Below are 27,369 nucleotides of genomic sequence, written 5' to 3' on the forward strand. Positions count from 1 at the left end.
TTTTCTGTATTTCCTTTCCCACATATCAAAACTTATGTTTCTCCATGTGATAACTTGATCTACATTCTGATTATTCTCTTAGCTTGAAGATTTTCTTGATTTTCAACTATAAATTCTTACTTCAATTAACTCAATCATAGTGTCTCTGAAGGAAGCAACTGAGCTGACTCTTTTATACCATCAGTAAAGTCAAGGGTGTTATTAATGACAATCTAGCTCAGGGGCTTCTGATATTGTTCACTTCCATGGTCTTTCCCACCAAAGGATACATGGAAAGAGACTTCCACTGCTATTACCCTCTCTCCTCTCCAGTGTCCTGGGTTTACCCTCTTATCTGGGCTGGTGGTTGTTCTGGGACAAGTAAGGAGGAGACAGACACTAAGCAAAGGTCTAGACTCTAGAGCCTGAATGTCCCTCTTACTGAGTAGTCACAAAGGGAGAAAATAAAATTTCAGCAGTGGCCTAAGGAAGCCATGTTTGATGCAAAGGAGCCATTCCTGGAGAACTTGCACGTTTGAAAACTATATATAAGTCAGGAGGGGTACATTCCCGGACTCCCCAAATCTATAATCACTGAGAACAATATTGTTCCAAGGCTGTTTTTCCTTTTCAGCACTCTAATATTTTGCGGGATTGCCCTTCTAAAAAACATGATGTATCATGAGAAATATTTTGCCTTTAGCATATATACCATTTATACCATTTAAAACTCCACACCAATCTTCTGACTTCCATGTATAATTTTTGGCATAGCATTAATGCTGCCACTTAATGAAATATTCAGATGACCTGGTTCTGAGTTAAAAACGATTTTGATTATCCTGACAACGAATGCTGAAGCAGCAGCACAGCAGTCACCTCTCCCACTTCAGGAGTTTCCACACCCAGAGACAACAATACAGTACAAAGCACACAGACGAACGGTGCCAAGAATGTCATTTTACAGATGGAATATGGCTGCTACTCGGTCAAGGTGACAATACATTTGGTCATTTGCAACGATGTGGTTCTTTATTTAATTTTTCCTGCAATCTTTGGATTATTGGCCTTTTAAATCATTTTCATCATATAATGTGAGACTGTACTAATAGTGTCTTTAGAGCATTATTTCCATTTGTATAAAATGCAGCCGCCCTGTAGTTAGTGCTCAGGGGACAAAGTGCACTCACCAATGAAGGTGGGAGAATCCCAGGCCACTGACTCAGCTCCCCCACCCTCCTCCACTGGAAGGAAAAGCCCCTGGTGATTGTCAGTGGGGTCTGCTCCCCAAGGCTTCGTAAGGAGTGGGGCCTCTTTCTTCTTAAGCCTCTCTGTGGATATGCTCTGGGGCCCTGGAAACCTTATCTAATAACCCCTCCCCCCTTTTTTTTTGTCCCTGTCTCTGTCTCACTCCAGGGAAACCTCAATCTAATTTGGGAAAAATCCTTCTTCCTTCTCACCCCCCACCCTCAATCAAACTATTTGGTTTATACCCATGAATCCTATGCATCAGATTATCATCCCGCCTCCACTAGCATTCAGGGGGCCATGGAAATCAAAACGGTATTTTCTCTTCCATAGAGGGGCAATGAGAGGGGCAGCACTGGAGCAGATTCCCAGAGGTTGTCCTGAGAACCTGCTGAGACCCTGCCATGAGAATAGTTCACTTCACCATGAACTGCTGAGAGGAATTGGCAAATGAAGTCAGACAGGGTATGAGAGGGAGTGTCCCCAAATTCTAAATTCCTCTGAAATCCTATCTGCAGCGGAGGGCGAGAAGAGAACCCCTAAATCTACTTGTTTTTGCTCCCTTCCCATCTTGAATTCCACACACACAAGCCTGCCTCCCACTTTCTTGGGAATTAACCACGGCATATCCGTCAATTTGGTCTTTAAATGGTCTATAAATATATAAAATAAATGTATATATTTAGGAGATGTATGAAGGTATGTGGAAAAGGTGTTAGTTATTGTTTTCTTCAAAATAATAACTTTGGACAAACGTGAATTTCAGGAAGAAAATGTTCTCACACTTATTCTCCCTATAACTGGAGAATGGCATTTAAATTTTTTTCCAATTTTATTGAGATATAATTGACATATAACTTTGCATTAGTTTAAAGTCTATAACATAATGATTTGATATATGTATATGCTACAGTATGATCACCACAATAAGTTTAGTTAACGTTCCTCACCTCACATAATTACAAACCTTTTTTCCTTGTGATAAGAACTTTTAAGATCAACTCTCTTAGCAACTTTCGAACATACAACATGGTTTTGTTAACTATAGTTACCACACTGTACATTATATCCCCATGATTTCTTTATCTTATAACAGGGAGAATGGCATTTTTGAAGAAAGCTGGACTGAGATGGTAATTCTATAAGGTGAGGGATAGTAAATTGTGAGTGAGGAAGAAGTAGATAAACTGAAGTTCTCTCATGAGATGCTCCTTTACATTAGTTTGAGGGGGGGGAAAAAAAGAAGAAGAAGAAAGGAGGGCAAATATATTATTTTGAAATAAAGTCAGCTCCAAAATAGAAAATACTGTGAATTGGGACTGGGAAAAGAGGCTCAAATTCCCCAAGTCATGTTGTAAGGCCAATGAGCAGTAGTGGAGTCTGGGGCACAGATCTCAGTAGAACTTTCCATGGTTCTCACTCTTGGTAACACACTCTGGCACAAAATGAAGCATTTTTTTTTTTTTAAGTTTTGTTTAAAAACATGTTGTGGATGTTGGTGGTGATCTAAAAAGCTAAAAAGAAAAAAAAGGATCTGGCTGCTCTAAAAGGCCAAGTTAGACAATGAAGGAAACGTGTTTAGAAGGAAAGAGGGAAAGACTCAGGCCTTCTTTCTGCTCCTATTGAATAATGCACTGCCAAATGCACTCCCGTTCCATCTTCCTATCCCTCGGGGAGGGCTTTGGCCGAGCATGGGATACGGAATGAAAGGGCATGCTGGGGGCTCCTGAGCAAGTCAGAGGACCTTGTGGAAGTGGAAAGTCTTCAGGATGCTACCCACGGGTGACTTGAACAGAGAACAATTAAAACCCCTGATTGTCCCCAGACTGAAATGGGCTCGATTGAGACAATTTCTCTGAGATGCAGCAGGGAATGTACTGCTACAGGTAGATTCTGAGGCATGAAAACTTACCAGCTCCATTCTATGTTAGAGGACATTAACAAAGTTCCATCTGATCAAAACAAATGTGAACATTCAGTAAAGAGAAGTTGGTCAGTATTCCTGGTTAATATGTATTGAGTGCTAATTGTGTGTTAGGTGTTATTCTAAGTTCATGTGTGCCTTCACTTAGTGTTCCCAGCAACTTCAAGTTCATGGGAGAGGAAACTGAGGCATGGGATAGCTAAGTGCTTGTTTAAGTTTTCAAAGGAGGCAACGTATAGTCTGATTACAAACTAGACAATCTGGCTCCAGAGCCTTCACTCCTAACCCATGGCTCTACCACCTTTGTTGTAGGACAGGTGTTCCATCATAGAGGACTTTGTACTTGAGAGTTTCAAAGTCAAATGAGTCATATTTGGAAAGCATTTTGAAGCAGTTTCTACAGGCACAGTGCTAGATGGTTTTATATTATTTTTTTACAACAATTCTGTGATGAATCTATTCCATTTCTGTCTAACCTTATTCTTAGGAGAGTAGGTTTGTAATAGAAATGATATCTTTTTCTCTCAAGATTGCATTTTTATAGAAAATAACACAGAAAAATTGAATGAGTGAATCCTATTATCTCCATTTTCTTTGATTATTCATACCTCATTCATACTGTTGTGCGCTGCTAGGCGAAGTCAGAACCACCTTTCCCCCATGGCCCTTACTCAAGTCCTGGCAGGATGTCCAAGCAGAGTTAATTTACCTCCAGAGCTAGCATTGCACGTCTCGTATTCTTTCATTGATGCCAGATGTCATATCAATTGTCATCTTTTAATACAAATGGCATCCTAATCAGAAAAAAGTTTCAATGTCAGATTGTTTCTGGGTGGATTAGGGAAATAGGTAGGATCTTATTTCCTTTATATTTCTGGCTTCACGGTATCACCACAGTCATTTTCCAGAAGAAATTCTTAGAGAGTCTCTCTCCTGGTCAAAAATTTTTGTTAGCTTATTTTTTATATCTTGACGTCCAATCGCTCAGTCTACCTTTTAAAATCTTCCCATGACCTGGTCTGGATTATTTCTTTCTCACATTATTTCCTGCGGCTCCTTCCATTCTTTCCTGCTCCCCATCTTACAGTTGCAGAGAAGGAAAAATAATTTTCCCTCTACCCTTCTAGGTTCTTACCTGAGACCCCTCTGCAATAAAAGACAGGCTAGCAGGAGAAAAACAAAGAGAAATTTAATAGCAAGTATATTTCCTATATACATGGGAGAGGGCTGGGAAAACTTACTCCCCAAAATAGCCCAAGCCACCACCTAAAGACAAAAAAAAGATGTTGGGGGTGGAGCGAACAAGCTATGGAGGTTGTCAGGAAAAGAACAATAAACAAGAGTAAGGTTGTTATGCAGATTTAAGTCCATACCTTCTCCATTGATAAGAGTTTTTAGAAATTTAGTCATGTTCTTTTCCTGTACAGAGAGGAGGACACCCTTACAAATGGAGATTTCCCTTATATGTGCAAATGTCTGTTACAAAAGGATAACTTTTACTTGGTTTTTAGAGCTTCTCCTTTGTATTCTGTTTCTTAAAAGTAATCAAACCAATAATCAATATGTCAGAGAGGCATATTTTGGGGGGGTACATTTTGGTCACTTTCACAGTCCATGCCTGCCTGACTCTGATACAGTGGCTCACGGTTTCTGGAATGTTCTCTTGTTCTCCCTAGTTCCTAACTTCTGTACAGGTCTTCATGCTGTGAACTCTTCCAGGCCCAGTTGCAAGGCTGTGTCCTAATCCCATCTCCAATCACTCCACAACTTACGCCATCTCCCCTCTTCTTACAACCCTTCATCAGAACCCCCTTGTGACACTTGACAAATTCTATGTTGTTATTTATATACCAGCTATTTATATACAGGTTTTATATTCCTAGATGGCAATATCCTTAAGCACGGGGCCGGTTTCACTCTGGGATAGAAAGAGAGGCAGACAGGCTACTGTGATGAAGGGAAGAAGACCAGGGACCGCATGATTACAGCACTGGATATGCCGCACATTTCACAAACAACCAGAAAAGCCACTTCTCACATGTCACAGAGAAACAACTGAGGGCAAATGATGCGACTGTTTACATTTATGTGTTTTCCCCAATAGGACCTGTTTGAACCATGCTGTTCAAGTGCCTCTATTGGGAGGTGTCTGTCCCAGATCACCCTGGGGGCCGTTGAGCTTCACCGTCCGCACCCTACACACAGTTATTCTGACGCAAACACTAATCCTTAAACTAATCAGTGGTTATCAGGGGAGTCCAGTGGACTTCATGCAAATTTACTTTAGTCATAGCAGCTTACGTAGAAAATTAGTAGTGAGGATCATTTTTCATCAGAAGTTGTTAGATTCCTTCTTCTGCCTGCCCAGTACAATAGAATCTGGTGATTTCTATTAAGACTTGATGAATAAGGCTTGGTTTCCAATTCTGTGTTTCTTTATAGTATGGCCAAACCTAAACAAGATTTTGAGGGTCAAGACAGGCAGGCTTGGCCTGTCTCCATTGCCTGTTCCAACATCTTGAATGGCCAATAAATGGTTCTTCTTACCTGTTTGCACTTAGGCTGGAGCTTAAAGCACATTACATCACCTAGCTTGGGCTATAGCCAATTATGACTTCCCTTCTTCCTGCCTCTTCCATCACTTGATCAAGAGCTCTTTTATTATCTGTGATGGTATGAAGAATATAGGTCAATAAATTTCCATGCCTGTTCTGGTCACACAGCTTTGTAAAATCGAGCAACAGACCCATGAGCCAGCTATGTATTGGAGCCAAGTCCTACTGGCTTACTAGGGTCAATTGTTTTCATATCTTCCCAAATTCAGGGACTCCACATTTAGTGATGCCATGTTGGTAGCTTGAAATCAACCATAGTGGGAGTATTTACACTGTAGAAATTGGCCAACACTACAAATATAGCCTGTTTTCTTCTTTTTATGTCTTTCTTTCTTTCTTTCTTTCTTTCTTTCTTTCTTTCTTTCTTTCTTTCTTTCTTTCTTTCTTTTCTTTCTTTCTCTCTCTCTCTTTCTTTCTCTCTCTCTTCTTCTTCTTCTTTTGTTCTTTTTTTTTTTTTTTTTGATAGAGAGCTTGTTTACCAAATGCCACTGAAGTAAGCCCATTACTACTTCTAATGATAACTATAAGACAGAATACCTGCCCACAGAGTCATTATTCCATTTCTCCTAATACACAAAATGCATCCTGTTTCTTTGAGGCCAAGTCCATGTAAGGAAGCTGAGGCACACAGCTGATTGCTCCAAAGGAAAACAGAATGGAACTCCAGAAATAATCTAGATTGTTATCTTAGTTCCATCCGGATCTGGCTTAAGGTACCAATTTTTCATCCCATAGAGTCAGATGAACCTAAGGAAGCGGCAGCAGTGGAGTGGGGTGCAGGGGAGCCAAATTGACTTATTAACCTTTTTAAAAGGATAAATGAAGTCAATAAATGTTTAGAATAGAAAGAACTACCCCTGTTCCAGGCCTCTAGCAGCCTCTAGTACATTTCCATGTCATGCTGGCCTTAATGTGAAGTGACAGCTGATGAAAGCTGCTATTCATGGTCATCTGAAACAGCTTTTCCTCCCAGATGAAATTCGGTGTGGCATGAGTCTAAACACGCAGACCAAAGACCGGGCGAATGTATTCCCCAGGTCCCCAAGGGCTGGCAGAGGTGACTCTGTTTGTGAAGGGGGCTTCCTGATTGGGCATCAGAGAAGCCCCGGGTAAACAATAGGAGTCTTTATGCCCCCTCCCATGCTCAGGCCTGAGATGGTGGTCCTGGCCCTAGACTCTGCCCATCTCAGGCCCTCCTCTTTGTTTATAATCAACCACAGGCACTCGGGGTGACTTTGGAGTTGTGTGACTAGTATTTTCCATCACCATAAATGAACAAAGCTCAGATTGATCCCCACTGCCTTCTAAGTGAACCATTTCCCTGTGGGGGGCAATGTCGGGGTGGGCGGCATGATGCATGAACTGCTTCAGTTTTGAGATGACTCTTCTGATTCCTTGTCTGGAAGTACCAAGAGCAAATGCAAGTCTAGCAAAAAGGTTGTTTTGTGAGAAGTTCAGGAATGCTGGTTATCCCAGCAGCCTGTAGGACTGATCTTTATATGCCTAAGGCAAGCAAACACTTCATAGAACAAGAAGCCATAGCTCCGACTCCATGTCTTGCCATCTGACACTGACATGAAGTTACAACCATATGGTTTCCATCAAAACAGAGTTGGCGGTATTCCATCAGCCTCAGGGAGTGAGAGACTTAGTAACTAGCGTAGCTACTAGCTTTGTAGCTATAGGCTGGGTACTTGGAATAACAGCATCCGGGCCAAGAGACAAGTCCTTCTGGAAGAGCCAATACACAAACTACACTAGAATGAGCATTGGGCAAAGTGGCAAGTTCAAGAGTCTAAGACTGAGAAACCTAATTTAGTCCCATAGCTTCTTTTGCCTTTATTCTGAATCACCTACCTAGATGGTTCTCCTTCTTTCTTGTTCTGAGATTAAACTACCAGAAGTTGCCTGTGGATGCCCAACTAAGAGAGGTGAAGCATATTGTACAAGAGGCTGGCAAAATAAGACCCTCAAGCTAGGGAAACAGAGCAAACCATTAATGTCCCTTTCTTTGTGACTCCTGATTCCTGACATACCTCTAAGATCCCCTATGAACAGATACTAATCTCAGGCCACGAACACAACTTGGTAAGAAATGTGATATTATTTTAATAGCTAATTCTACTTTCCCTTTTAAGATCCATGCCACGGGGTGGTAGAAACTAAATTTCTTGTACACCTGTGTATTCCTAGAAGCCCCAAATAATGTGTAGAACTCAAGACGCAAGTTTTTGAGTGTGTGAATTTTAGGATTCTCCCAATTTCTGTAGCATTGAACTTCAATTTCTTGCCAAGTGCCAAGGCAGATGTGTGTGTAAGGGGTTATGTATGTGAATGTGTGTATTGGAGGGGTAGGGTGTCTGGTCCTAGGTTGTTACTCAGTGTTAATATTTATTGAGCTATCCTTATTCCCATCATTTCTCCAGTTATTTCGCCATTTAGCTTGCTGTTTCATCGTTCTTGTCCTAGCTACAAGGCCTTTTTAAGCCTGGTCTCCTTCATTTTGTATATGTGTATATGTTTTTTTGGTGGTTGCACGGCAAAGAGGCAATCATTCTCTGTGCCATTCCTCAGCCTCAAGGTCTCTGAGTTCTTGAGATATGTATGCATCACAGCCATTTCTATTCTACAGCTCCATTGCTGTGCTGGGCACCAGGGAACGGGGATTTTATCACCTCAGGCTCCACAGGGAAGAGAGATGCAGATGTTACTGCCTTACTTTTCCCAACCCCCCTGGAGCTGTGATCATGGTGACCCACCCGAGGACCAGGTGAGTAAGCAATGAGGCAGCATGGGAGAACATCTTTCCTCCTCTCTATTTTTCCTCTCTCCTCCCGCAGACTATGAAATCTATTGTAGAGGCAGCAAAGCTCAATTCTTCATCTACTTTCTCATTTCAGTTTTTATCAAAACATTGGCAGTATTATGTGTGCCCTTGAAACTCATAATTTTGAGGCCCTTGTGACTTAAAAATCTTCCTGCAGACCATTGCTCCTGCCAGCAGTTTCAAAATCAATTTTGATCCAAAGCTGAGTCAACTCTTCTTCCTTTTGGCATCGCTGCTGAAATATCCTTGTCTTGGGACATGAAAATGGAATGTTCTATCTGTCTGGGTTTCAGAAAGTGAGTGTCACAGGGTAAAGAAAAGAGAGAAAAAAATCTTTGGCTAATACTTCAAAACATTATCCTGTTCTATCTGCTGCTTTTAATCAGACAGATACAACAAGCTTCCCACAGTCTGTCATCTGACCTGAGGCTGCCACTCCTGTGACACCAAGGGTCCCTCAGGAACATTTAGGGGAAGGGTTCTGACATATATTGGTTATATTCTGAGACTAAAGAAGACATGAAAAATTAGGGTCCTGCCAAAAAGCTTGGACAGGAAAGAAATAGGCTCTTCATTTCTCTTCCAATCTCTCAGATGGGAGGGTCTCACTACATCACATTTTACTGAGCAACATTTGCAGTGTCTCCAGGCTGTCTGTTATCTTAGTTTATTATAATACTCAAAGCTGACAGGGAGGGAATTAGGTCCAAGAGACATCTTGCATTTTTCCTACGTGTGTGGATTTCAGGGTCTCTTCCCAGTGGTGGGAAAGGAAATGTGGAGGTTTGTGCCAGATTTTCTCTGTCAAAACTTTGGAGTGGTTAAGCATAAATAACCAAGGTTTTGACTTGTGTTTCAAACCCCTTGTGTTGTTTATTTGTGTTGTCGTCTTTCATTGTGAGAGCATCCATTGTGTGCTTTGATGGACAACCAAAGAACTTGTACTGTAACCCAGGAGGTAGCAAACATGCCCAAGTGTATGCACATCGAGAGATGCATCAGTGTGGGCGGTTTGGGCAGGTGGTGTGAGCGAGTGTGTGTAGTAAGGCAGGGGCAATATACTTTGATGCAAGGAGAATCACCCTTTCTACTCCTCCCAGGATGGCCTCCACACTATTTGACATTCTTCACTTCCATCAACAGAAAGGTTAAGTGCAATTGATGTATTTGACTTAACAAGTATATAATAGGTAGATAAATAGATAGATAGACAGATATTCCATAAAAAATGTAAAGTAAAATTTTAATCATTCATATTGTTGTATGAATTAATTTCTTCAAAAATACTTTCAATTTACAATACACGTTATAAATTATGTAGCATGGGTGAGAAAACTAAAGCCAAGGGAAATGGAATTACTTATCCAAAATATACAGCTAGTTGAAGGCACATTTCTTTTTCCACTTTTTGAATTTAATCAGATTTCTGGCAGCTGAAATAATGGATACTAGTGGTTAAGGATTTTAATATGGATTTTAGATGAGGACCAAGAACAAATTTGTGTGGTGAGAGTTCTGATTTGGGCAAGATAATTAAGGTCTTAAAAAAGTGCCAGAAGGAAGCTTGAAGGAGGTGCCAGAGGGGTTATGTAAAGAGGAGTGTGATTTGATAAACAATAGAAATAAATTGAGTGGGCTCTTTATTCAACAATTATTATAACTATGTGTGTATTACTCTAGCCACTGGTAATGGTAATATAAAAATAAATAAAACATGATCAAGTAAAATTCAGATATAGCAGCACATGAATCTTTCACCTATTTTTTTACAAAGTTCAATTTGATTTTTACTGTTTTTTTGCTTCAGTAGAAGGATTCTTCTGTTTTATGAGGGGGTGGAGAAAGGAGTACCCAGACCTATTCTGGAGAGAGTGGAGACTGGGAAAGCAAACCAGGTTTAAATTTTGGGCTGTGTGTGTGTGTGTGTGTGTGTGTGTGTGTGTGTGTGTGTGAGCACGTATTAAGGATTTAGGCTTAGATAGAATGGGATATTTATCTCTTTCTGATCTGCCACCATAAAAGAAAAGAAGAAAATAGGCCTATTGTGTGGGCAGGTATAGATTATATGGGCAGGAACTAGGGGAGAATGAAAGAATAGGAGAAAAAGAAAGATGGAGCTCAGAAACCAAATAGATTAGTTCAGGTTCTCCTGAAAGCAGACACTAAAATGGACTTAAAGGTAGGAGAGATTTGCTGGGGGAAATGCCTGTTCAATCTTTTAATAAAGAGGAGATGGAGCAAAAGTAGGTGAGAAGAGTCTTCAGATCACAATGCAGGTCTGACATCTGTGAAAGGAAATGGGAAAAGAAGGAAGGTTGGGTAGGAAAAAACCTCAAATTGCTATGCAACACAGAGAAAGTCTCTCTGATGGGAAGAGCTAGAGCAGAGACTCCACATTGGGAAGAAATGGCCTGGCTCTACCAGTCCCTGTACTCAATCATTGACCGGAAACAGCCTGGGAAGAGTGTGGCCTCAGCATGCATGCCACATTGGGTGCAAAGGTGTGGCAGCTGAAGGCTGTTAGTCAACCATTCTCCCCCGAAGAGGCTCACCCACGGGAAACCTGAGCCATGCACCTCAATGCACCCGGAGTGCCTCAAACGGGAGAGAGCCCCAGAATAGATTGCACCCTGAAATGCTGGGTAAGGATTCCAAGGCCCTGCCCTTTGCTGCTGGCACTGCTCAAGTGCTTCAAAGCTGTATTGGGTAAGAGTCTTTGCCAGCCAGCCAGACAAACCTGAAATAAGGGCAACTTCACACCTTCTGCTTCGAGAAAGCTCTTGACAGCTGGCTGTAAGAGGAGTCATTCCTGGCCCACGCCATGTACCTTCCCTTAGTCACAATCTAACTGACTGCTACAGCAGAAGGGCTGCTGTGTATATATTGGGGGGTGAATGAATGAATCCCCTGGAGAACCTACACAGGAGGCTGTAAATGTCTCTAAACTATTTACATTTTCCACACAGACCACAGAAACCAGACTGTCTGATCTGGCAATGTGATGTGATTGACCTAGAGTTAATGTAAATGAAGAGTTTAAGGGCTATAGAACACATTTGAGAAATGATGCCGCCCTAATCATTCCTTCACTAGGGTTAGGATAAGTCAGTGATGCCTGAGTAGATGTTTGCTCCCAGAATATAATTAATGATTTAGTGATATAATATTTCTGCTTGGGGGGAAGGGAAAAGGAACGAGTGTGCAGTGACTGAATGAACTCCTGATATCCATCTGTCATAATTCCTGAGCATTTGACTACAGGGAGACGGAGGGTTCAGATGAAAATGGTATAATAAACTAGAAATCCTTTATTGAATGTATAGGTTACCACAGTTCCACACACTTTGAGACAGAACATTCACCACACTCAAAAAGAAAATTATGTGTAGGTTAAAGTAATAAAAAAAGACATGACCCATGCACACAAAAAGCTGTACTTGGAGTCAGGGAGTTCTGAATAAATAATTGATGATTCCTCCCACCGAATGCACAATGGATTTTTGCATCATAAATAAATGAGCAAGCTTTTATTTATCCAGCGAGACCTCCTTTAGCGCACATACACAGAACATCATTCTTGTATCATCGTGTTCATTTAAGGGCTAACCAGCTGTTTGTTCTCTGCTCTGTGGAACAGGGGAAATGGTTCACGCAAATAAAAATAGCAAATAAGTGTCAGCCACAGGTACTGTGGGGGCCTTGATTTTACGATATTTTCTTAAACTTCACATAAAGAAAAATGGAACATTGTTTTCTGGAAGGTGGGTTTTATATATCTGTATTGGGAGTAGTGATATTTTGTAAAAATCTCACTTTATATTTAGGTTGTAAATGCAGGACTCAAGAAGTTAATCATTTCCTCTCAGGCAGTTTGCTTGCTACTGAGCGAACAGTTTTGCCTTGCTGTGAGCTTTGTGGGCCAAATGACAAAGCTTATGTTTCAGTAGCAGGGGATTAAATTTTCCAATCAATAAAATAAAATATTATTAAAATGACCAGTCAAGTAAACTAAGGCAGTTTGAAAACACACCTGCAAATTTTTGACTCTCGTCCTGGAGAGGTAGGATCTCTGTCTCCTCTGTTGAATCTGGCCATCCTTAGTGATTGGTCAACTCACAGGCTATAGAGGAAGTGATGCTGTGTGACTTCGGAGGCTGATCATTAGGGAGGTACAGCTTCAGCCTGGTACCCTGGAGCACTCAAGCTAGAGTTCTAAGCTGCCTACACACAACATCTTACCACGTGGAGGACACCATGCTGTGAGGAAGCTCAAGGTAGCCCGTGTGGAAAAGGCACACAGAGAAGCCCTGAGACTAAATAAAGAGAGAAGCCCACCAGCCCCCATCTGATTGAAATGAGAGACCTCAAGCCAGGACTGCCTAGCTACACCTTCTCTGAATTCCTAGCCCACAGAAACTGCCAGAGATAATAAAATGATGGCTCTTATTTTAAGCCACCATGTTTTGGCTTGTTAGGCAGCAATACATAACAGGAGCACAAATTAATCATAAAAGTGCACAGAATTATAGACCTATAAATTGCTCACCAATTTATTTTAACTTAATTATCATCTATTGCACAGACATGCCATGGGTGGGAAGACCACGTCACTCACCTGGGAGTTTGAAGCTTCACTGTGTGTCAGGGATTTTTCAGCAGTAGCCTTTCTTTTTTTAGCAGCCTAAAGCCTTCACAGAGTCTTTTCTGAGATTTTTTAAGCCAATAAGAAGAAAGTCTGAATTTTCCTTTCTAATTTCCTTGCTTTTTCTTCCATCATCCATGTAAGAACTCAGAATTAAAACCTTTCTCCTTAGATTGTGTGACCCTCCTTACTAGGACTCTAACTGGCAGCTATATTATATACTGGATTAATTTAATTACTTAAGAATGAATCCCTCTAAATCCAGCGGCATATTGAAAGGATTATACACCATGACCGATTGGGATTTATGCATGCAATGGGGTTAAACATATGAAAATCAACCAATGTAATGAGCACATTAATAGAATGGAGAAAAAATGATCTTCTCTATTGATGCAGAAATACACATTCGACAAAACTCAACATCCTTTCATGATTAAAAATACTCAAAAAATTAGAAATAGAAGAAAACTTCCTCCAAATGATAAAAGGCATTTATGAAACAAACAAACAAACAAACAAACATACTTAACATCTTACTCAATGAAGACTGAAAGCTTTTCTTTTAAGATCAGGAATAAGATAAGAATGTCTACTTTTACCACTTCTATTCAACATAGTAATTAATAGACATTCTAGTCAGTATGATTAGGCAAGATTTTTTTCTTTAAAGCATCCAAATTGGAGGAAAGAAGTAAAACTATTCACAGATGACATAATCTTATATACAGAAAATCCAAGAGAATCTATTAAAAAAGCATTAAAAGCATTAAAACAAAAAAAACTCTCAAAAAGCATTAAAACAAAAAGCATTAATGATAGTAAACTAATTGAGCAAAGTTACAGGATATAACATTAACATGTAAAAATAAGTTGGATTGCTATACACTAGCAATGAACAATCCAAAAATGAAATTAAAAAGACAATTTCAGAGGCGGCTGGATAGCTCAGTTGGTTAGAGTGCGAGCTCTCAACAAGGTGGCCGATTTGATTCCCACATGGGATGGTGGACTGTATCCCCTGCAACTAAAGATTAAAAACGGGGACTGGACTTGGAGCTGAACTGCGTCCTCCACAACTAGATTGAAGGACAACTACTTGGAGCTGATGAGCCTGGAGAAACACACTGTTCCCCAATATTCCCCAATAAAATTAAAAACAAAAAAGACAACAATTTCATTTATAATAGCATCACAAAGAATAAAATACTTTAGAATAAATTTAACCAAATAGGTGCAAGACATATGACCTAAATAATTAGAAAAAATCCTTGTTTATGGATTGCAAGACTTAGTGCTGTTAAGATGGCAATGTGGTCCAAATCAATCTATACATTCAATGCAATTCCTATCAAAATTCCAGTGGCCTTTTTTTGCAGAAATGAAAAAGCCAACACTAAAACTCATATAGAGTTGCAAGAGACCCTAAGTAGTCAAAACAGTCTTGGAAAAAAAACACAGTTGGAGGACCCACACTTCCTGATTTAAAAACTTACGTAATCCCCATCCAAAGCTCTTCCCAAGGCACCTTTGATTATCACCCTAAAAGTGACTTCTCCCTCTATGTCCTCATGTACTCGGACCTTTCCTTGACATGCTTTACCTATCTGTATAGTCACTTATATATGTGTTTTGTTTGTTTGTTTCTGTTTAGTTCTGTTTTTATCAAGCCATGGCATAGTGTGGTTTGAAGTTCAAGGTCCTGCCAAATATTAAGCAATATTTACTTTTGGGAACATCACAACTTCACTCTTAGGCCTAGTTTCCTCAACTAAATGGTGCTATAATACTCGTTCCAAGCCAGAACATCCATGAGAATTACCTGTGTTGCCATGATCCTATGAAAATCCACTGAATCAGAATCTTCAGGGTGGGGTGAAGTCCTGGCATGGGCATCTTACAGGCTCCTCTTGTGATTCTGGATTGTAGCCCTAGATAACAGAAACCAGAGACCTTACCTGTCTTGGCTTATTGCTATGTCCTCAGTTTTCTAGGGGCAGACAAGGCTTGGCACTCGGTACTTATTTAAATGAATTAATGAATGACATCTAAGGCCCTTTCCATAACTAATATTTATGTCTCTTGACACTCATTTATGCATTTTTAACGTGCGTAACATCGCGTCTTGGTTGATACTGGGTGATGATTGAGTATCTGTTGAATTGAATTGAAGGTCAGAGAATTAATCTGAGGCACAGTGGCAGAATTCTGGGCATCCATCAGATGAAAGCAGAAACATCTCCACTCTACAACAGAGACATTGCGGAGGTGCAAAAATCATCCATGGAATGTTTTTGGAGAGTTTTTTCTTTGGGGAAAAAAACACACCATTTTAGCGCAATAAGATTTCAACTGTGACTTGCACAGATTTTATTTCCACCAAGTTTCAGCTGGCTTTGGAGTCCTTTTCTATCCACGTGGTCATTAAGCCTCTTGAGGATTGCATTGGGGATTACCTCTGGGGATTGCTTTATCTGCATTTTATCTCTAATCCATTCCTGCAAGCTGAGGCACTGGACTGGATGCGGAATGCCTGCAAAATCCGAAGACCACACAGCAGTGAGAGAAGGTAGTGTCTGCTTAGTCTGTTCTTGGTTCCCTTCCACTAGACCTAGCGGCGCTGCCTCAGGCACAGCTCTGCCCCAGAATGCCCAGCAAAAAGGACCATTTAGAATAGGCATCCTTTGATTTGGCTATTTATACCTCCTTGTCTCCTAGACTCCAGCAGTTCCAGGGCCATTTAATCCTATTCCTAAGAAGCCCTTGTCATTAGACTACAGCTTGAGGCTTTATCCTTTAATAATAACCCCAGTTTGTTTTGTTTTGTTTTGTTAATCTTTAAAAGGCCTTGGGAGGAACTAGTTGATAGTCTCAGGCTTCATAGAGAACCTTTTAAATTCAATCTCTGAATTTTAGGAAGGATAAATGACCAGAAAAAAAAAAATTTTTTTTTTCTTACTTCCATTTGCTTGGCTTTATTGAGCTAACAGGAGAGATCGTCTGCATACATTAAGAAATATTAAACGTTTGTGTTCTTTTAATCGTCAGTTTGAGAAATCAGGGAGCTGTGAAGCCAAGGCGTCTGGCAGAATCAGAGCTGGTCTCTGCCCTGTGGAGCTGGCTGAGTGGCGAGCAATTTTGTTTGTTGGTTTAATGTGCTTTGTTTGTTTGTTTGCTCTGTTTGGCTGCTGCAGCTCCGGTAGTATAAGCAGCCTGACTTTGTGCTAAAGATTCCCTACACTGTGAAGGTGCTACCTTACCACTGACACTGCTCTACACCCCTAGAAAGAGAGAAGGTAGGAAGCAAGCACGGAGGCTTAAAATGTCTTTGTCTCCCTCACAAGCCCTCCAAACTCAGTACTTGTGACCACTAGGCCAATATATCCATACAACTCAGTCAGTGCCAGTGGTAGTCAGCCATACACATTACAAACTTATTCATTCAACAGTTACTTACTAAATGCCAACCATGGGCCAGGTACTCCTACTGAGTATGATGAGAAAGAAGAGACCTAGTCTCTTCTCATAGGTGGTTTTACTACACTCAAGGGAGACACATGACAAATACACAAAGTAAGAATCTAAGAATAAGCATAAGTTAAATATTATCTCATTAATTCAGATCCTATTCATCCACAACTTGAGGGGTTCTAGATGAGGGATGAACTGAAATTTAACTAGAGCTATGAGAAGACTATAGAATTTACTTATGGGAACACATTTTTCAAATTCTGTCCAAAAATCTAAAAAAGTAATTCTCAAAAGTTTGTTTGCACTTAGTTTGTGTGCATGTCTGGGCTATTGTAAATAATGCTGCAAGGAACATGGGATGCAAACATCTTTTTGAGTTAGTGTTTCCATTTCCTTCAAACAAATACCATAATCATATGGTAGTTCTACTTTTAATTTTTGAGTGACTTCCATATACTGTTTTCCATAGTGTCTGCACCAATTTACATACCCTCCACCAGTAAAAAGACTCACTTGGTTAATTTGTTTAAATGTACATCCTAGATATAGGGAAAAAAGAGACTATACAGTATGATCCTTTTGTATAGTATGTGCATGTGTGTATGTGCGCGGACGTGCGTGTGTGTGTGTGTGTGTGTGTGTGTGTGTGTGTATAATTGCTAGGATAAGATCTCTGAAAGGATATACAATAAACAAACAAAACAAACCCTGCTTCTTGTAATTGCTTTGTGGGAGACTGAGTGGGTGGGTATAGGGTGGTGAGAAGATTTACTTTTTTGTGAATCCCCATTTGTATGTTTTGAATGTTGTTCCATGTAGATGTATTTATTACTTATTCCATAAATATGTAAATTTTTTAAAAGAAAAGAGTAAAATTCATGCAATTATTTAAGTAATTCAAATTCAAATTCTGATCCTACCCCAGAGTTGTACTCATAGGTACATGTGTGGGTAGTGAAATAGCATGGGGGGGATAAACATTTACATTGTTAACATGCATTCCATCTTTATATGATGCGTGTGCTTTAAGGACCACAGCTGGGAATTATATCTGCAGAAGTGTTCTCCTTCAGGGTTAATGCTTTTGTTCATCAAACAATTAAGGAGGGTGTACCTATCGTGTCCTGGGCACTGTGGTAAACATTGATGACAGAAGGATGAGGTAAGAAGTTTAGTGTCTAGAGGGCAGGAGAGACATGCAAATATAGATGACTGCGGTGACTCTCAAAATTCAACATGAATCAGTGTCAACAAGAGTATTTGTTAAAATGAAAACAGTTGGGCCCACCCCCAGAATTTCTAATTCAGTGGATATGGGGAGGGGCCTGAGAATCTGCATTTCTAACAAGGACTCAGATGATGATGATGATGATGATTCTGGTCTGGGAACCACATTTTGAGAAATTACTCTAAAACGTCCCTGAAAAGTAGTTTACTGGATATACATGAATATATTTTAGGATGTGAAATTCACTACTCATACCTGAAACTTCCTCCATTATGGAAAAAATAAAACAAAAGGTTTCTCTGTAACTACCATTCATGCATACTCTACAATCACACTGACATTGGCTCTCACACGTACCTGAAGAAAATGATCACACTCTTCCCTTTTCTGTTAAATCCTCTGACCCCACTTACCTCAGCCAGCCTTCAGCATCTTAGTCCTGAGTCTCTTGGTCTCTCCTTTGGAGACAGTACAGTGTCTTACTGTTCCTCTTACAATATGGTGACCAAAACTTCATGCAGCCTGAATCTGAGGTCTCACCATCTCAAGGTAAAACAATCCTTTGACCTTCTTTCTTCTGGAGGCATCAGCGTTGGTTGGTGGAGAGACCTGTCCAACAGGAGGACTCCAGTTCCTCATCCAGCGCGTAACTGAGCTGTTAATCAACCACTCTGAGTCTCATAGGAGTAATGAAGGTTACAGTATTAATCTATGGGCCAATGTGAGGATAAAGCAAGGAAAGACATGCAAAGTGCCCAGTGCATTTTATGCTTAGTAGGTGCTAGCAAATGTCACCGCCGCCGTCACCTCCTACTCTATGAGGATCAACTGGAGCCTCTCCCTCCCTCCCACAGGACTGGAGAACCAGCTTCCTTCCTCCTTTTGTCAAAAACAGAAGCCCCCTGTAGATCACATACCACGTGCCAACGGATGCAGTTCTGATTGGGCTCAGCTGGGATGCTCTGTGATATCATCACAATAGTGGAGTAGAAGGAGATACCAAAATCCAAAGGAACTATTTCCACAGGAAGGCCCATGATGATGCAGGTCACAGGTAAGAAAAAGGGTATTTTCCACTTTTCTGCTACTCTAGGAGCACTAAATGGTGGGGGAAGAGATGGGGGGGGTGGCGAGGTGTCTGTGGTACAGCTGTGGGGAGCCCCTTTCACCAGAGGGCCTTGGCAAACAGGGAAAGTGTCAAAGTCCCTCCCTGAGGTGACTGCCCTGCTCAGACTTGAGCGATGCTGAAGGGAGGGAAATAGACGCTGGTGTGCTCCTACACATGGGGACTTTCTCTAGTGACTCTGGGGGGGGGGGGGGGCTGACGATAAGCAAGTGAGTTATAGCTGATCTCATTGGTCACTAACAAGTGTGAGGTCTCCGGAGACACAGAAACGCAGGAGTTACAGACAAACTACTGCTTGTGCTCTTCCCCCTTATTTTTCTCTTCAGCAGTTGAAGGAAAGACAGAGTAGTCAGTCGGCTTGCCTCCATTATCTATCTACCAGTTCCTTTCCTTAAAAATAAAAGTCACCTTTTTAGAAATAAATTACAAAACTTTGAATATGGGCACAATTAAAATGCGAAGTGTGAACTTTCTTAAACATCCAGAACTAAAAAGTCACTTCCTTACACAGAGATACATATTATTTACCACTAGTGTCTCACCTTTATTTCTCATAAAATTTATATCAGAACAGTAATTTCCCAAACCTTGAGCCCAAGTTCTTTTTAAAGGGGAGATCACATAATATTGGTCCCAGTTGCATTTATTAATATTTATACACAAATATGCACACACACACACAATTCTTAAGATACTGTAAAATTAGATTTTCTATAAAAATTGAGATTCCAGTTTCTCTTTAAAACTCAAAATACCTGGCCACAGTGGGATGCCAACAGCCAAGGATCACTGTTGCAGACAGAAACTACCTGTCTGTTACTGGGGAAGCCCTTTTCTGTCCCTGCTTGTATGCCCCTGCCACACACACACTCATTGGGCCTGCGTCTCTCATTTGCATCATTTACCAGGTCTCAGTAGTTACTTAATTTGGGGTGCCAACTGGAGGTTTTCTTGTCCTTCCTTTCTTTCCAGTATAAGTTATACACAGGCTGTCTTAACATATACACTTCTTGGATTATGTTTTCACCTTTCCATTTTCATGGGTCTTTTGAGGTTCTTTGAGAGGCTTGTGTTTGTTTTATTTCCTTAGTGAAAATAACCATGCTAGGTCCCCTGTCACTTCCACCACAATGAAAAGGCTTGAAGACTTCTAGCTTTGTTTGGTGTTTCTGTATAATGACTTGGGTCTTACCGCCTGACTTAGAAATTGCCAGTGAGAACTTGGAGACTAACGGGTCATGGAGGCCCCTGTAAGCTGGCTCAGAAAGTGAAGCAGAACATTTCTTGTCATTCCACATTCTGGGCTGTGTGGGCTCTGATAAGTGTTCAGATAAAATGAGACTAGTGGTAATAATAGTCATGGAGCTTAATGCGCTGTTTTCCTAGAGTGATGGTGCAAGCTGAGAGAATGATTTAGAGGGCATAACTTTGAATGGGAATGTTCTTGAATGTGGAACATTTCAAAGGCCATTATCATTAACACAGCATCATCCTTCCAATGAGTCTCATGTAAAACAATAACTTTCTCATTCCCAAATGCAACACCATAAAAATATATCTTGGAAATTTATTATATGGTATCTGCAATTGATGACAAAAGCCAAACAAAAATAATCCTACAATCACAACACTTAATGCCTTTTAAATGCAGTTATGGAAATAGATGGAAAACAGCCAGCATCTGCTCAGCACAGGGATTTTTAAACTTGATACAATAATCATAACTTATGCTTCTCAAGGTTCCCCTTCCTAATGTATCAAAAGCCACACAAAATTTAAATAATAGAGTCCATCATGTGGCAAATTTGATTTAGAGGGAAAATTGTTTCATTAGATTGTTTTGGGAGATTGTTTGGGAGCCTGGTAAAACCCCATTCTCTAGATTCAAAAGCCAGGCAGTATTTTGTTAATAAAACATTCAAGCAGCAGGTTATTATAAACAACATCAAGGAAATCATAATCAAACACTAACTTCTTGGAAGCCATAATACTATCACAGGCAGAAGATGCAATGGTCAAAATAATCGATTTTGATTTTCAGAAGCAAGTCAAGTGGCAAAAACTCAGGAGGCTGTTTCCATTTGGGCCCAATTAGGCAGTTTTCCAGGTATTATCAGAGTCTGGGGAGCAATGTACTCCAGACAGATTTAGTTCTGTGAAGCATCATATCAATTTATTGGGCCAAAGCCTTTAGTTGACCTGAATATTAATGTTAGATGTACACCCTCCCTCTCAGAGCCACCTCAAACACATTAATGTTTCATGATTTGGTTTGCCAGAGGTACTGTCTCTTTATCTTAGATAATATTGGAGATCATGGTCAAATTTACATTCTCTAGTTCCTATTTCTGGACTTCCAATAGATTGCCATTTTTAACAACAAAATAATGGTACTAGTAGTAGCCGAAAGCAGCAGCAATAATGGCTTTTGAACAATACAAGATATGAGCCCTATTGCTAAGTTCCAAATAATAATCAAAGGACCAAAGATAGTGAGGGGGAAAGTTTTACTGTTTGTTGGTGAACATGATCCCACACAGTGCCTCGGCTCAGGAAGATAATATTCTGGGGTAGAGAAATGGGGCAGATCTTCTCAACCCCAAAGGATGAGAACTATCTCTATTCCCTGTCAGCGGAGCAGTCTGTGGGTGCTGCCACTGGGCTGTGGGGGAAGTGAGCCCTGGGCTAGCTGGAGGACACAGACCTTGCGGTCATGACCAGCTGCCCAGGCTGTGTGATGATATCCCAGAGTCAGGAAGATGGGCCAGTGTCAGCAGCCGAGGGAGACAGGTCAGAGTTTACACTGCCTTGGCAGACTTGGGGTCAGCTCAATATTTCATAGGTAGGATATAATTCCTCTGTCCATGGTTTATTTTATATTACTTACTATAGTAGATACCTGCTGCTTTACCACTGAACATCTGTTCATCACGTTATTTCAATTTCTTTTTGCAAGAACCACTTCAGTCTACTCTCAGCTCATGTAGAGTTGACTGTACCATCAAGGGTAGAGCATGAACTAGGCTAGGTCAGTCAGCACATCTTTTCCCCATGCCCATGTCCCTCTGTCCCCACACATTGGTTGGTTTCAGGATGGGCATAACACAAGTTAGCTAAACAGGGCCCACAGTTCTCAGATCTGAAGCTTTCCTTTGATCTATGGGAGAGTCAACTCTTCTCTATTTCACAGGAACCTAAAGCTGTAGGATCTACCATGTAGATCCCTGGATATGACCCAAAGGATAAGCAAGGTGATTCTGGCCATCTGACTGGAACCCCTTAATATGCCATATCTAAAGCTAGCTCTACCGCCTAGATTTTCCAGCTTTAACTACTTTGGGTTGAGGTTGACCTCTCCATACCTTGTAACTTAAAGGCCCTAACTCCATCAAGGAAGATGTTGGTTGGGTTTTCTGCTTTCTTGGTTTGTCACCAAAAAAAAAAAAAAAGAAAGAAAGAAAAAAAGTTAATCTAAAGCACAAAGGCAGGAAAGCTGCAGTGGGTACTTCTTTCTTCTTCCTTATTGTTAATTGTTCAGTGGCGATCTCGCTCCCTTACCAGAGCCCCTGGAGGGCATAAACCAAATCATCTTTGTTTCCCTCATTTAGAAGACTCTCCAGTAAAAGCAAAAGGGTTTTCTTTGCTAAGCACTGTGATGGGTGGAAGTAGACAAATTTAAATGCAGAAGCGGGATGGAACTGAGTGGTTTGAGGTAAGAACACAATACAATTTTCTCTTTTGGGAAGCGATAGTGAGAAACTCAGAAATGGGGGGAGAAGACAGAAACTAGCAAAGGCTGGAGACCCCTTTCTGTAATACCTCTCTGCAACCTTCCAAACCATATAGTAAAATTTAAAAAAGAAACAAACAATAATATGCTTAACGGGAACTGTGGAAGCTGTATGCAGCATAGTGCCAAAGCTGCAATGGGAGGGGGAAGACAGCTTTACATCAGGGCTATACCGTCCCTGCAAGATTTGACAATACAGGGGGATTCCTGGACTTAGGTTTGTAAGTAGTCCTTACACTGGGGTTTGGTGGGGGTGGACCTCTATTATCTGTACTGTGATGACATTACCAGCTAATACTGGAGGGAAAGTGACTGGGGAGAGGCCCCATTCATCTAGAAGAGTTTACTTTGGCAAATTACCCACAGGATGGAAAATAGCCACGGGCTGAGGGGCTAAGAGAGCCTTTAGTTATTGTTTCTGCCGCTGACCTTTGCACTCCAGAAGGCATCCCTGAGGAAATCAGACTCCAGGTCAGCTCAATTGCCTTTTTGAACCTCACCAATTGAAGTGATTACTCCTGTTTGCATGCCATAAGTCACAGATGAAACAGGACGGAAGGAAATTTTTGTCAACGTTTTTCTCAGAAGAGTGTTCTCATAGTTGTAGAAAAGGAACAAGTCAAGGCTTCCTTTAAACTACCAGGGCTGCTCCCCTGCTCCTAACGGTGCTCTCGTTTGTCTATTACCCTTTAAAGAGCCAACCTTGATTTTTTTTTTTTTTTCCAGCCAAAACAATCTGACGACTCTTGAATAAAATACAAACCCAGGGCAATGCTGAGTACTGGGGAAAATAATAAAAAAAATAATACAAAATTTGACCAATACCTTGCAAAGGGAAATCAGTGAGAGCCAGAAGCAGAGCTGCACTCTATGAACATGAGTTGGTTTCTCTATGAAGAACTAGGGTTGCGTCCTGACAGCCAATGTGTCCAAGAAACAGACTGGTTCTTACTGTGGGCAAAATAAACGTGTGCTACTGGGCCAGACACTGCAAAGAATAAGAACCAGATACTAAAAATTAAATAAATACATAAATAAATCGAAAGAGGATGTTTTGGGGACAATTGGGGAAGTGTGACTATTAACTGCATGGATTAAAACAATGTTAAATTTCTTAAGGATGATTTCTGTTGTGATTATGTAGGAGAATATGAGTGTTTTAACAGATGCACACTGAAGTATTGAGTAAAGTTTTGAGTTGTTTATAATTTACTCTCAACAACTTCAGAAAAACTCCTACAATATAATATAAATATATAAACACATTCATACATTCGTGCATATGTAGAGAGAGAACTAAGCCAGGAGAACTCAAGAGCTTCCTTTCCAGGATTAAAATATACATAAAATGTTGGGGGAAGACTCATATGAATGTAATTAATACTGTTAAAATTAAAAGGAATGAAAAGATCTGCTCCATTTATGTTCAAATCTACAAAAAAGACAATTCTGTTATTTGTGAGATTTATTAGAAATTTAATTTTCTCCATACGTTTTCCTAAACTATTTTTTTCACTCACAGTTGACATTGACATTCAATATTATTTTGTGTTAGTTTCAAGTATACAGCATAGTAATTAGACATTTTAGTCTACTACCCCCCGGTACTATACATAGTTGTTGCAACATTATTGACTATATTCTCTATGTTGTCTTTTACAGCCCCATGACTATTTTGTAGCTACCAATTTGTATTTTTTAATCCTTTCACCTTTTTCACCTAGCTCCCCAACACCTCTCCCCTCTGGCAACCATCAATTTGTTCTCTGTGTCTATGAATCTGTTTGTTTATTTTCTTCTTTAGATTCCACATATAGGTGAGATTATATGGTATTTGTCTTTCTCAGTCTGACTTATTTCACCTGGCCTAATACCTTCCAGTTCCGTCTATGTATCACAAATGGTAAGGTTTCACTCTCTTTTATGGCCAAGTAATATTCCATTGTGTGTATATGTACCACTTCGTCTTTATCCAATCGTCTACTGATGGGCACTTGCTTCCATATCTTGGCTATTGTAAATAGTGCTGCAATGAACATATAGGTGCATATATCTTTTCAAATTAATGTTTTGGGTTTCTTCAGATAAATACCCAGAAGTGGAACTGCTGAGTCATAAGATAGTTCTTTTTTTTAATTTTTTGAGGAATCTCCAAACCATTTTCCACAGTGGCTGCACCAATTTGCAATCTCACCAACAGTACATGAAGGTTCCCTTTTCTCTGCATCCTAGACAACACTTGCTGTTTGTTGATTTATTAATGATCGCCATTCTGACAGGTATGAGGTGATATCTCATTGTGGCTTTAATTTGCATTTCTCTGGTGATTAGTGACATAAAGCATCTTTTCATATGTGTATTGGCCATCTGTATGTCCTCTTTGGAGAAATGTCTATTCAGGTCCTCTGCCCATTTGTTAATTGGATGGTTTGGGGGTTTTTTGGTGCTGAGTTATGTGAGTTCTTTATAAATTTTTGATACTAACTCCTTATCAGATGTAGCATTGGTGAATTTCTTCTCCCATTCAGTAGGTTGTCTTTTCATTTTGTTGATGGTTTTCTTTGCTGTGCAAAAAAATTTGTGTGATGTATTTCCATTTGTTTATTTTTTCTTTTGTTTCCCCTGCTTAAGGAGATAGAGCAAAAAAAAAAAAAAAAAAAAATACTAAAATCAATATCAGAGAGTTTCCTGCCTATATTTTCTTCTAGGAGTTTCATGCTCTTGGGTCTTACATCTAAGTCTTTAATCCACTTTGACTTTATTCTTGTATATGGTATAAAAAGGTGATCCAGTTTTTTTTCCTATATTTGTATAGTTTTCCTAACACCATTTTTTGAATAACTGTCTTTATCCCACTGTATGTTTTTGCCTCCTTTGTCATAGATTAAATAACCATAAGGCTTGGGTTTATTTCCAGACTCTATTTTGTTCCATTGATCTATGTGTCTGATTTTATGCCAGTACCATGCTGTTTTGATTACTATAGCCTTGTAGTATAACTTGGTATCAGGTAGCATGATATGTCCAATTTTGTTCTTTCTCAAGATTGCTATGGCTATTTAAGATCTTTTTTGGTTCCATATAAATTTAATATTATTTGTTCTATTTCTGTGAAAAATGTCATTGATATTTTGATAGAGATTGCATTGAATCTATAGATTGCTTTGGGTAGTATTGGAATTTTAACAATGTTAATTCTTCCTATCATGAGCACAGTATATGCTTCCATTTATTTGTATCTTCTTTAATTTCTTTCTTCAGTGTTTATAGTTTTCTGAGTCTTTTACCTTCTTGGTTAATTTTTTCCTAGGTATTTTTTTATGCAATTCTAAATGAGATTGTTTACTTCATTTCTCTTTCTGATAGTTCATTATTGGTGTATCAAAATGCAACCAATTTCTATATATTAATTTTGTATTCTGCTACTTTACTGAATTCATTTATCAGTTCTAACAGGACTTTTGTGTTTTTTTTTTTTTTTTTTTTTTTTTGTAGAATCTTTAGGGTTCTTTCTATATAGTGTCATGTCTTCTGCAAATAATGACAGTTTTATTTCTTCCTGTCCAGTTTGGATGCCTTTTATTTCTTTTTCTTGTTTGGTTGCTGTAGCTAGGTCTTCCAAGACTATGTTGAATAAAAGTAATGAAAGTGGACATCATTGTATTATTCCTGATCCTTAAAGAAAAAGCTTTTAGCTTTTCCCCATTAACTATGATGCCAGCTGTGTGTTTGTGGTATACAGCCTTTATTGTGTTGAAATATGTTCCCTCTAGTCTTTGCTGAGAGTTTTTATCATAAATGCATGCTGGATTTTGTCAAACACTTTTTTCTGCATCTATTGATATACTATCATCCTATGATTTTTTTTTCATTTTGTTTATATGGTGTATCACATTGTATGCAGATATTGAACCAACCTTGCATTTCAGGAATAAATCCCACTTGATCATGGTGTGTGCTCTTTTCAGTGTATTGCTGAATTCAGTTTGCTAATATTTTGTTGAGAATTTTTGCATCTATGTTCATCAGGGATATTTGCCTATAATCTTTTTTTTATAATGTCTTTGTCTGGTTTTGGAATCAGTGTAATGAAGCCTCATGAAATGACTTTAAGAGTTTCCCTCCCCTTGAATTTTTTAGAATAGTTTGAGAAGGATAAGTGTTAATTCTTCTTTGAATGTTTGGTAAAATTCAGCTGTGGAGCCATCCAGTCCAGGACTTTTGTTTGTTGGGAGTTTTTTGATTACTGATTTAATTTCATTAGTAGTAATCAGTCGGTTCAGATTTTCTGTTACTTCTTGATTCAGTCATGGAAGATTGTATGTTTGTAGTAATTTATCCATTTATCCATATTGTCCTATTTGTTGATGTATAATTGCTCAGAGTATTTTCATAAATTTGGGGGGATTTCTGATTTCATTTATTTGGTCCTCTCTCTTTTTTTCCTTGATGAGTCTGGTTAAAGGTTTATTAATTTTGTTTATCTTTCTAAAGAACCAGCTCTTGGTTTCATTGATCT

This window comes from Rhinolophus sinicus, chromosome 12 (assembly GCF_057876585.1).
Source record: "Rhinolophus sinicus isolate RSI-liver-muscle chromosome 12, RSI-T2T, whole genome shotgun sequence".
In the NCBI taxonomy this organism is placed as follows: domain Eukaryota; kingdom Metazoa; phylum Chordata; class Mammalia; order Chiroptera; family Rhinolophidae; genus Rhinolophus; species Rhinolophus sinicus.